This window comes from Amblyomma americanum, chromosome 4 (assembly GCF_052857255.1).
Source record: "Amblyomma americanum isolate KBUSLIRL-KWMA chromosome 4, ASM5285725v1, whole genome shotgun sequence".
Classification (NCBI taxonomy): domain Eukaryota; kingdom Metazoa; phylum Arthropoda; class Arachnida; order Ixodida; family Ixodidae; genus Amblyomma; species Amblyomma americanum.
In genome coordinates this window covers 40,669,560-40,679,238 of record NC_135500.1, presented here as the reverse complement: position 1 = coordinate 40,679,238, position 9,679 = coordinate 40,669,560, and the positions used below count along the sequence as shown (strand labels likewise).

The 9,679-nt window shown below is 44.6% G+C and overlaps 1 long non-coding RNA gene across 1 annotated transcript; it reads left to right on the top strand.

Moving 5' to 3' along the window:
• The first annotated feature begins 5,753 nt into the window (after window positions 1-5,753).
• Window positions 5,754-8,688, top strand: LOC144127889 (uncharacterized). The gene is made up of 2 exons (XR_013313606.1): window positions 5,754-6,045; window positions 8,611-8,688. It is a non-coding gene; the product is annotated as an uncharacterized LOC144127889 (long non-coding RNA).
• Window positions 8,689-9,679: the final 991 nt, after the last annotated feature.

Sequence of the window (9,679 nt, the reverse complement as noted above, 5' to 3'; positions counted from 1 at the left end):
TCGGGCGTCCTCACGCCAAGCAATGATTTCCGGTTCGTCTGACGCAGCTTCTCGCAGTCTCCGAAGCTGCCGCGCACCGTACGCGCGCTCACCGTCCGCTTCTTCTTCCATGGCGCATCGCACAAGCAAGCGCGCACGCTCAGGCTTATATGTTCAGTTGCGCAGTGAGACGCGATGGAGACCAGGCACACCGGCGAATGGTTTGCGCATGCGCAATGAGGCTGCATAAAGAGGCACGTGACGTTACGAGTCGGCGCAGTGGCGCAACACCTGTCGAACGGCGCAGCTGGTTGCCATGGTTACGACGCATGCGCAGCTGTGGCCTCGGACTGACACGGTTGAAACTTGCCTCTACTAGCCTATAGCTAGTGTAGCTTTCGCTGCAAAAAAAAAAAGACTCCGTGTGTCGATGGAATTGCATGACCAGCTGGCCTGGTATGCGGCCTGATCTCGGTAACCAGGACTAAGAACGTACTCCATCACCAGAACAGGACTTCGCCGGCCTGTTGTATTACTTGGCCACAACCTCATGTATGAATACATCAATTGATCCTCGGCTCTCAGTTCCCAGCTGCTGCGGAGCAACTGACCAATGCGGCGGTCAGACCTGTAATGCAGCGGAAGGTGTTAAGAATTTCTGGCTCCGGACAGGCTGCCATGGGAATCTGCACCTGGCAGCGTTTAACGCTAGAATGTTATCCAATGAGGCTAGTCAAGCATTGAGGACAACTCCGTCCAATTATTGTTCTCACTGAAAAAATGATTCGCTCGCTCTATCCGGCTATGTTTGTCCGAGAGCGAAATATATCATTGTCGCCTTGAAATTGGGATCTTCTCTATAGTCGATTCAAACTCGGGGCTTCCTGACCCATAGGATAGGTCTTTTTTTCATTCATTCAATATTTATTGCATATCTTGCGACATACAACATTGATGGACCAGTAGCCATTGGCTAGTAACGGGTCCATAATCAACATACATAGGATACTAATAAAGTGCAGCACGCGAACAAATGAAACAAGAAACACAATCCATAACACAATAACTCATAATAACTCGATTACTCAAGGTGGGGTCAAAGACCCGTTTTCCAAGCATTTCAGCCCTTACTAGCCGAGCACCAGGCCAGGGAAAAGCTTGTACCCATTGTATCACCGGTGGGTACCCGGAGGCACTGGGGATCGAGCCCCGCACCTCCCGCAAAATTTTGGAGATATCTGAACTCTCGAAATCACAAACAAAGCCATGTAGTTACCTCCGCATGAGGCATTAAAGATAGCTAATGACTTCAATCTGAATTTTCAATCGGGTTTCACGCTTGATAACACTTCTGTGCCTCACATAGATTCTCAAATAAGTGACTGTAGCCCAGACCTCCCCGAACTAACACTAAATGAATTAGGAATTTTTGCTCTTTTACTTAATCTTGACGAGAAGAAATGTACTGGCCCAGATAATATTCCGAATACGTTCCTCAAAAGATACGCAGAGTGGGCATCGAAATATTTGCTTCTTGTTTATAAGAAATCCCTAGAAAATGGAGAAGTCCCGAAAGATTGGAAAATCGCTAAGGTTGTTCCTGTTCATAAATCTGGAGACACTACAAATGTGTCTAACTATCGCCCTGTTTCACTCACGTGTGTTGCATCCAAGATATTTGAACATATCATTCTTAAGCACATCGTAAAATTTCTTGAAGAAAATAATCTACTGAATCCTAACCAGCATGGCTTTAGGAAAGGGCTTTCAACTACAACTCAACTGCTGGAAACGATCCACGATCTCGCATCCGCACTGGACAAACGCAGCCAAGTTGATGTCTTATTTTTAGATTTCTCGAAAGCGTTCGATCGTATATCATACCGAAAATTGATGTTTAAACGTCAACACTTCCGTGGCTGTAATAAAATAACAAACTGGATACAAAATTACCTTTCAGACCGCTACCAGTATGTGCAATATGACGGCCACGCATCGCACCATGTCAATGTAATGTCTGTCGTACCTCAAGGAACGGTATTAGCACCCATATTGTTTCTACTTTACATAAACGATCTAGCGTTCCATCTTAACGCAACAGTCCGAATGTTCGCAGACGATTGCATTATTTATAAAGAAATTAAGTCACACGATGATCAAGTCACATTAAACAATGCAATTGGTCGAATAGCAAAATGGTGTCGAGAGTGGCAGATGACCCTTAATCTCGAGAAATCAGTGTGCATGACTGTATCAAGAAAAAAGAACCCGCTCGTTTTATCTTATGAAGCCGAAAATAAACCTTTAAGATCAGTCCAAAAATACAAATACCTAGGTGTCGTCATCGCCTCTGACCTGAAAAAGGATCATCATGTAGAATATATATCGTCAAAAGCACTTTCCGCACTCTTTTCCCTTAAGCGATCTATACCATCTGCATCTCCCGACACCAAGCTAGTGGCATACCGTTCTCTCGTCCTTCCTGTGCTTGAGTACAACATCCTGTGTTGGTCTACGCACACACAGAAATGCATAAATAAGGTAGAAAGCGTGCAGCGGAAAGCAGTAAGGTTTATTTTTAACAAATATCAACGTAACGACTCCCCAACTGAAGTCTTAAACAAGGAAAATCTCTCCACTATTAGTAACCGTGCCCGAATCTCACGCCTTAAATTCATCTTTCTCCTCTTAAACGGTGCCCTAAAAATAGATTCTGACCTCTACTTAGTTCCTTCAGCAAAACGCAACACCACAACGAAACATTTACTGCACTTAACAGAGTATAAGTTTAATACTAACACCTTTCGTTATTCATTTTTTCCGCAAGCGATCAGGGAATGGAATATGTTACCTGGAAATGTTGTTAATTCTGAATCTTTGAGCAGTTTTCTTTGTAACCTGTCATAATGGTTTATTTGAACATTTAGTGAAGCATTGCACGTGCTTTTGTGTTGCTTAATATTGCGTCATGTATTTTGAAGCTGCCTCCCATGATTATTCATTTTACAATGTTATATCAGCTGTATGAACCTTCTTTGTGATTTTTTTTATTTTGTGACGTACCTAAAAAGAAAACAAACCTGTTCCCATTCCTGCAACAGCCTCGAAAGAGGCTAGCAGTATGTTCCAAATAAAGAAATAAATAAATAAATAAATAAATAAATAAATAAATAAATAAATAAATAAATAACATGCATAGTTTATGCAAAAGTGAATATAAAGTCATTTATCATTCACAACATTTCTGAAAAAAGAAGCTCTTTAAAGCAGGACTAAAATTAGGGGCTTGTTTTATGTTTAGCGGCAAACAATTCCAAATAAGAGCGCCGTTAAATTCTACAAGCCTTATTCCGTGCAGGTTCTGACATGGAGGTAGATTAAAATTTTGGATTGCGGCAGCTCTTGTGTTGAGTAACGGAATTTTAAACAAAGTGATGGGAAGTAGATCATTAGTTACAATGACTCTGTGAATTATCTGAGCAATTTTGAATTCGTGCAGGGCATTCAGTGGCAGAACATGAAGATAATTGTACACGTACAGGTTACTTTAAGAGCTCCCTGAAAATGATATAATTCCTAATGAGCGTTTTTGTAGACGGAAGGCAGGTTCCAGGTAAGTAGTAGAGGTGTTTTCTTATCACTCAATGCAGTACCTGAAGTGACTTTGAATAAAGGAAAAGTAAAGAATGCGAAGGATGGGGTACTGGAAACATTAACGAGCCTTAAGAAAAATAAAACATCCGTATGCCAGCTTCAAACAAAGATGTTTAATGTGTGTTTTCCAAAGCATGTGAGATTCAAAATGTACACCTTAGTACTTGTGGGAGATACCTTGTTGAAGTTTTGTTCCGGGTAATGATATATTCAGTTCTTCAATATTCAATTGTATTTTCCTGGAATGAAACATTGTGTACTTGGTTTTATTAAGATTTAAGGTCAGTTGATTAGATGTGAACCACCTAAAACATTTTCAAACTCAGCAGAGATTTTGTCTTGAATTTCACGCAAATTCTCTCCAGTAAACACAACAGCGGTGTCGGCGGTATGCAATAACGGTTGTCTGTACTTTTAAGATTGCAGGGAAATCATTTATGTAAAGTGAAAAGAATACGGGCCCAAGGAGTGAACCTTTCGGCACGCCAGTTAAAACAGTATGAGACGTAGAAGTAAATTTTTTTATTACTGCATGCTGTTGACGGTCACTGAGGTAGCTTTGAATTAAGTTCAGGATTTTACCCCTGAACCCATAGTTGTTAACCTAGCTCTGTAATATCTGGTGGTTAACTGTGTCGAAGGCTTTTTTTTATATCGAGACGCACCACGACAGAAATATTATTCTGGTGGAGAACTGTATTCAGCATTTGTGTAAGAGCCACTGCTTTATAGTTATGGACGGTGTAGCGCAGCGTCTGGGATTCACGCCCCAAAATTGGTGACGGCGGCCGCGTTCTACTTTTAAAATCTGCCGGTGGTGGCAACGCCTGCATTTTGTTTTTACAGCAGTAGCTAGGCGCCCACCTCCGGCTTTCACGTCGCCGTCGGGGTCGTCACAGTCGTCGCAGCCGGTGGGTACGTTAATGTCACGGTCACGTTACATTAATGTCACTTGACATTAATGTCACGTTACCATAATGTCACGGTCAACCTGGGTCGCATAAGCCTACGGGTGGCTCTGTTTGGAACAGCCGCCTGCCAGTGCAGGGGTGCATCGTTTGACCACTACACCAGTGCTCTAGGAATATATCCCCAATACTGAACATCGCTGAACATCGCGTTACACAGTCCTAACCGTCCTACGAGTATTTTTTGCCTTTGCTAGCTTATGAAAGCTCCGTTTTAGGTGAGAGTGGTAACTTTAGGATTAGAACACGGTATAAAACCGACAGAGACCAACTTATATTTCACCACAGTGTTCCTTTAAATTTTGCCAGTTGGCGAAAAATCATACGAAAAAATTACTCCAAAAACATGCCGGGCGGGACGAAGAGAAGCACACACACGATGCGCTTCGTCTGTATGCTCTTCTTTATTCCACTCTTATTTTTAGCGCTCAATTTGCTTTGATGGGTTACGACATGCATGGGGCTTTTTTGCGAAGACCATGTCTCTCGCTTTAATTTCGCTATAAACCTTTCTGACAAACGTGCTACTTCCGTGTCGAAAACCAAGCTTCCAAAAACTTATCCTTCTCGCCTACCTTTATATTTCGCCACTGTCCTTTTCATACATAAAACCAGTCGCAATGGCTCAGTGCCTTTGGAGTTTGGTTGCGGGATCGATCTCGGCCGCGGCCGCCGTACTTCGATGGAGGCTAAATACAGAAGCATCCGTGTTCTAGCCGTTTGATTTTAGCGCACGTTAAAGAACCCCAGATGTTAGGAATTAATCAGGAGCCTCCCCACGACAGCGTTACTAATGACCCAGGTCTTACTTCACGACGTTATACCTCCCAATGTAACATTCATTTTCATACATAAAGCCTAAAACCCATTGGAGTATAATTTCATTTCTTCCAGACTGGATGAAGCGAGAACGAGCGGTAGCACGCAACATCAAGAAAACCAGGTTGTTGTCAGTGAAAGGCCGAGCCTGCAAACGTGTGTCACCACGCGCTGCAAGGGAAGGGCAATGCTGAGCAAGTCTTCCTTAACGGGTGCCCTTGATTCTACTTGTATCACGGCGCTTGCGCTACGCAGCAAGTGTGTACCGAAGGCGGCCCATCAAGATAAGAAACAGTTTCCCTTATATAAGGATGCCCGCTGCTGCAAGTACAGAACTCATTGAGGTTATCCTCAGATATGAAGGTCTTCCTTTTTCTCCTCGTGATTCTGGTGGGACTCCTGAGCGCCGCAACGCAGTTGGTAGGAGGCCCTTGCTCTGGACGTGTAGGTGGCGGACGGCTCAACCGATTATGCGACCACTTCGGAGGTTACGCTATTCCCGGACTGAGAGGCCGCAACGGATGAGTGTTTAGCAGGCGGGACTACCGGACTGTTACACTTTTCACCCCTGAAACAGTTGACGCCCGCGCAAGCTTAACTGCGGAATCAGCTAGGGCAAGCCACGGTGAGCACTGTGCATGCGATACTCTTTCTCTGAATGTGCCTAAGGCTTGTTTGCTTTGAAGACCTCGTACTTACAGGCACTCAAGTATAAACTTATCTAAGAAAACAAGCCTCGGAAGCAATTTCTTGAAGCGATCCCGCAATGAATTCGCTCAATCAATTTATATTCTCGCGTCCGGCACACTGCCAGAATAAGTAAATGAAGAAAAGTCACTGCTTCTTGGGTTGGCCGAAAAACCAACAGTATAAAACAGAACTTGCTAGTTTTTTCTATCCTCCTTGTTTGAGGCTTTTATTAGCGTTTGGGGCCACATGATTCATGCCTGAAAGCTCACGAATAGTACACGCAAGAAGAAATCTGCACAAAACTACCAGAGAGAGGAAGCACGTGTTCAGCGTAGATCGTGCGAACTCGCGCAACGAAACTGTCATGGGCTGTTCGTACGATGAATATTCCTTCAAAAAGGACAAGTGCAGGCGTTACAAAGAGGTTAGCATCATCCGTCGGTGTTGCAACGAATTCCTGTGGTCGTCAAATTTATTTATGATAAGCGGACATTCAGATGCGTTTTGCTACTGGGAGGAAACATTATTGCGATAACTGTCTGTCTCATTTGGTTGTGTTACTGTTCTCCTTCGCTAGCAGCATATTTTAGACACGCTGGCAATGACTTAGATAGGCAGAGCAGAATGGTGTGTTTAAATATTAATATACAGGAAACTAAGTTATGTCCTACAGTCTCGCAAGGAAACAGCAGTTTGTGATTGGTAGCGAGTCGCTAGAAGTGCTAAGGGAATACGTCTACTTCGGGCAGTTAGTAACCGCAGATCCCGATCACGAGAGTGAAATAACGAGAAGAATAAGAATGGGGCGGGCCGCATTGTGCATGTGCTCTTAGACCATGAATGGGTGTTCACCAGTAACTCAGGAGAAGAGTATATAACACGTTCATCTTGCAGGCATAACCTATGGGGCAGAAACGTGGAGGCTTAAGAAAAGGGTTAAAATAAATTGCTAACACCGCAGCCAGCTGTGGAAGGAAAAATGACAGGTTTAACGTTAATGTACAGGAAAATGGCAGCGTAGGTCACGGAACAAACGAGGGTGAACGATATTCGAGTCCAAATCAAGAAGAAATGTGCTTGATCGGGGCATGAAATGCGAAGGCAAGAGAACCGATGGTAGTTTAGGGTATAGAAGAAGTTAGCGCTAAACTTAGACGAAGACAGAGAAGAAACACACAATACGACAGACGAGCGCTACTACCAACTGTTTATTGGGTCTTAACACCCGGAATATATATCCGAAAAAACAAGCATGCGCAGACAGTTGGAGGCACACACGTCATACACCAGCGCCGTGACGAGGCGAAAGGGAATCCAGAAAATCACATTCAGAAGTATAAATCTGTAAGGAAGGATCACTCGCGCAGCGATCAGATAGCCTTTTAATGTGGAAGGCCTCCAGCACAAGCCTCGCTGTGACATTGGCGCTCCTGCCCAGAATCTTTGTTTTCTCAAATCGTGCCCTACACGTGTTGTCACAGGAAGAAATATGCCGCACAATATTAGCGGTTCTGTCGTTGTTTTCTAAATTTCTATCATGCTCCCGTAGCCGGTCATTAATGCAACGGCCAGTTTGATCTACATAACAAGACCCACAAGAAAAGGGTATGCTGTACACCACCCCTGTAGCGCATTTGACATAAGAAATGCCAAAGCTTTTAAGGCTTTGCCGACGCATTTCTGGCCCTTGTGAGAGTGGCTGCAAAAAGAAACATGGCATTTCTTATGTCAAATGCGCTACAGGGGTGGTGTACAGCATACCATTTTCTTGTGGGTCTTCTTATGTAGGTCAAACTGGCCGTTGCATTAATGACCGGCTACGGGAGCTTGATAGAAATTTAGAAAACAACGACAGAACCACTAATATTGTGCGGCATATTTCTTCCTGTGACAGCACGTGTAGGGCACGATTTGAGAAAACAAAGATTCTGGGCAGGAGCGCCAATGTCACAGCGAGGCTTGTGCTGGAGGCCTTCCACATTAAAAGGCTATCTGATCGCTGCGCGAGTGATCCTTCCTTACAGATTTGTACTTCTGAATGTGATTTTCTGGATTCCCTTTCGCCTCGCCACGGCGCTGGTGTATGACGTGTGTGCCTCCAACTGTCTGTGCATGCTTGTTTTTTCGGATATATATTCCGGGTGTTAAGACCCAATAAACAGTTGGTAGTAGCGCTCGTCTGTCGTATTGTGTGCTTCTTCTCTGTCTTCGTCTAAGTTTTGCGCTAACTTCTTCTATATCATGCAAAGCCAACTTGCCCGACAACACGCTCTTCTAGTTTAGGGTAACGGAGTGGATTCCAAGAGAAGGGAAGCGTTGCAGGTGGTGACAGAAAGTAAAGCGGGCGGACGAGATTAAGAAGTTTGCGGGGATTAGGTGGCCATGCCTGGTGCAGATTAGGGTGAAGTGGAGATATATGAGAGAGACCTTTGCCGTGCAGTGGGCGTAGTCATGTTGATGATGATGACTGATATTTTCTCATTTTTCGTTTGTCTTGCAGAACGGATGACTACAATCCTGGGAACAGTCTTCAACCAGTGCGATTTCGTATTAAAATTGGTCACGCAATCCTCAGCGACACTGATATCCAACCTCACAAATTAATCATCGTCGGACTTAGATGTAGTACAAATGCGCTGAGGATTACAATCACAACACGAGACGCGACTGGACAAAGCGCACGAAGCGTCCTGTGATTGTAATACTCAGCGGTTTTCTATTACAGCTATTGAATACTAACTAGCCCCAGTTGTCGCCTTGTTAGCTCGGACTTAGAGTGCAGTTTAGCACAGGTCTGATGAGCTGGAAAATTAATCCGGTGCTAGATTTTAAGACGAGGACGCAGGACGAAAAACACTACGTTACTAACTAGCCCGCACGGGATTTGTTAATTTGATGGGCTGCTCGCTAGTAATCACTTTCGACTTATCGCCTTACGGTCCCACGTGCTTTCTCGTTTCTGGCAGCAAAACCACATTAGTTGGGCCCAACTGGAAGTGCAGAAAACTGAATTGATGGTGACCACGCACGCTAAGAGAGACCACGCTAAGAGCGAAGGACGACTTCTCTTCCGTGTCCTTGCCATGGCGGTGTCCTCGATGCATAACCTGCGGCAACGACGTCCAGCTGGCGCCTACGAGTGGGTTTTAGGACGTGTTCGCATTCGCGAGCCGCACTGGTCCCGTGACCGGCACGCGGCCACCATTGAATGACTGCAAGCTTAGTGACATCTGATGTTCGAAAAGACTGGGATTTTCGATTAAGCGGGTCATGGAGGGAAGTGCTCGACAGTTAATGGACCACAGTCCTATGAATCATCATGCGATAACATCATATGCCACTGCCACGGCTTGAAGACGCGGTCGTAAGCACTGATGGTGAGCACTTAAGGACGGTTCCAATCCATGAGTATATCTGAAAACACCGGCTTGGCTGAGTTGTTTGCCAGCATGGTTTGCATCGTGAAAATGGTGACGTTGACCTGCTTCCCAACAGTCGCAAGATATATGTCCGGTGCACCGTGGCTGTATTGATCCTACCGAAGCTTTGCAAGTAGTACCGCATTCCTC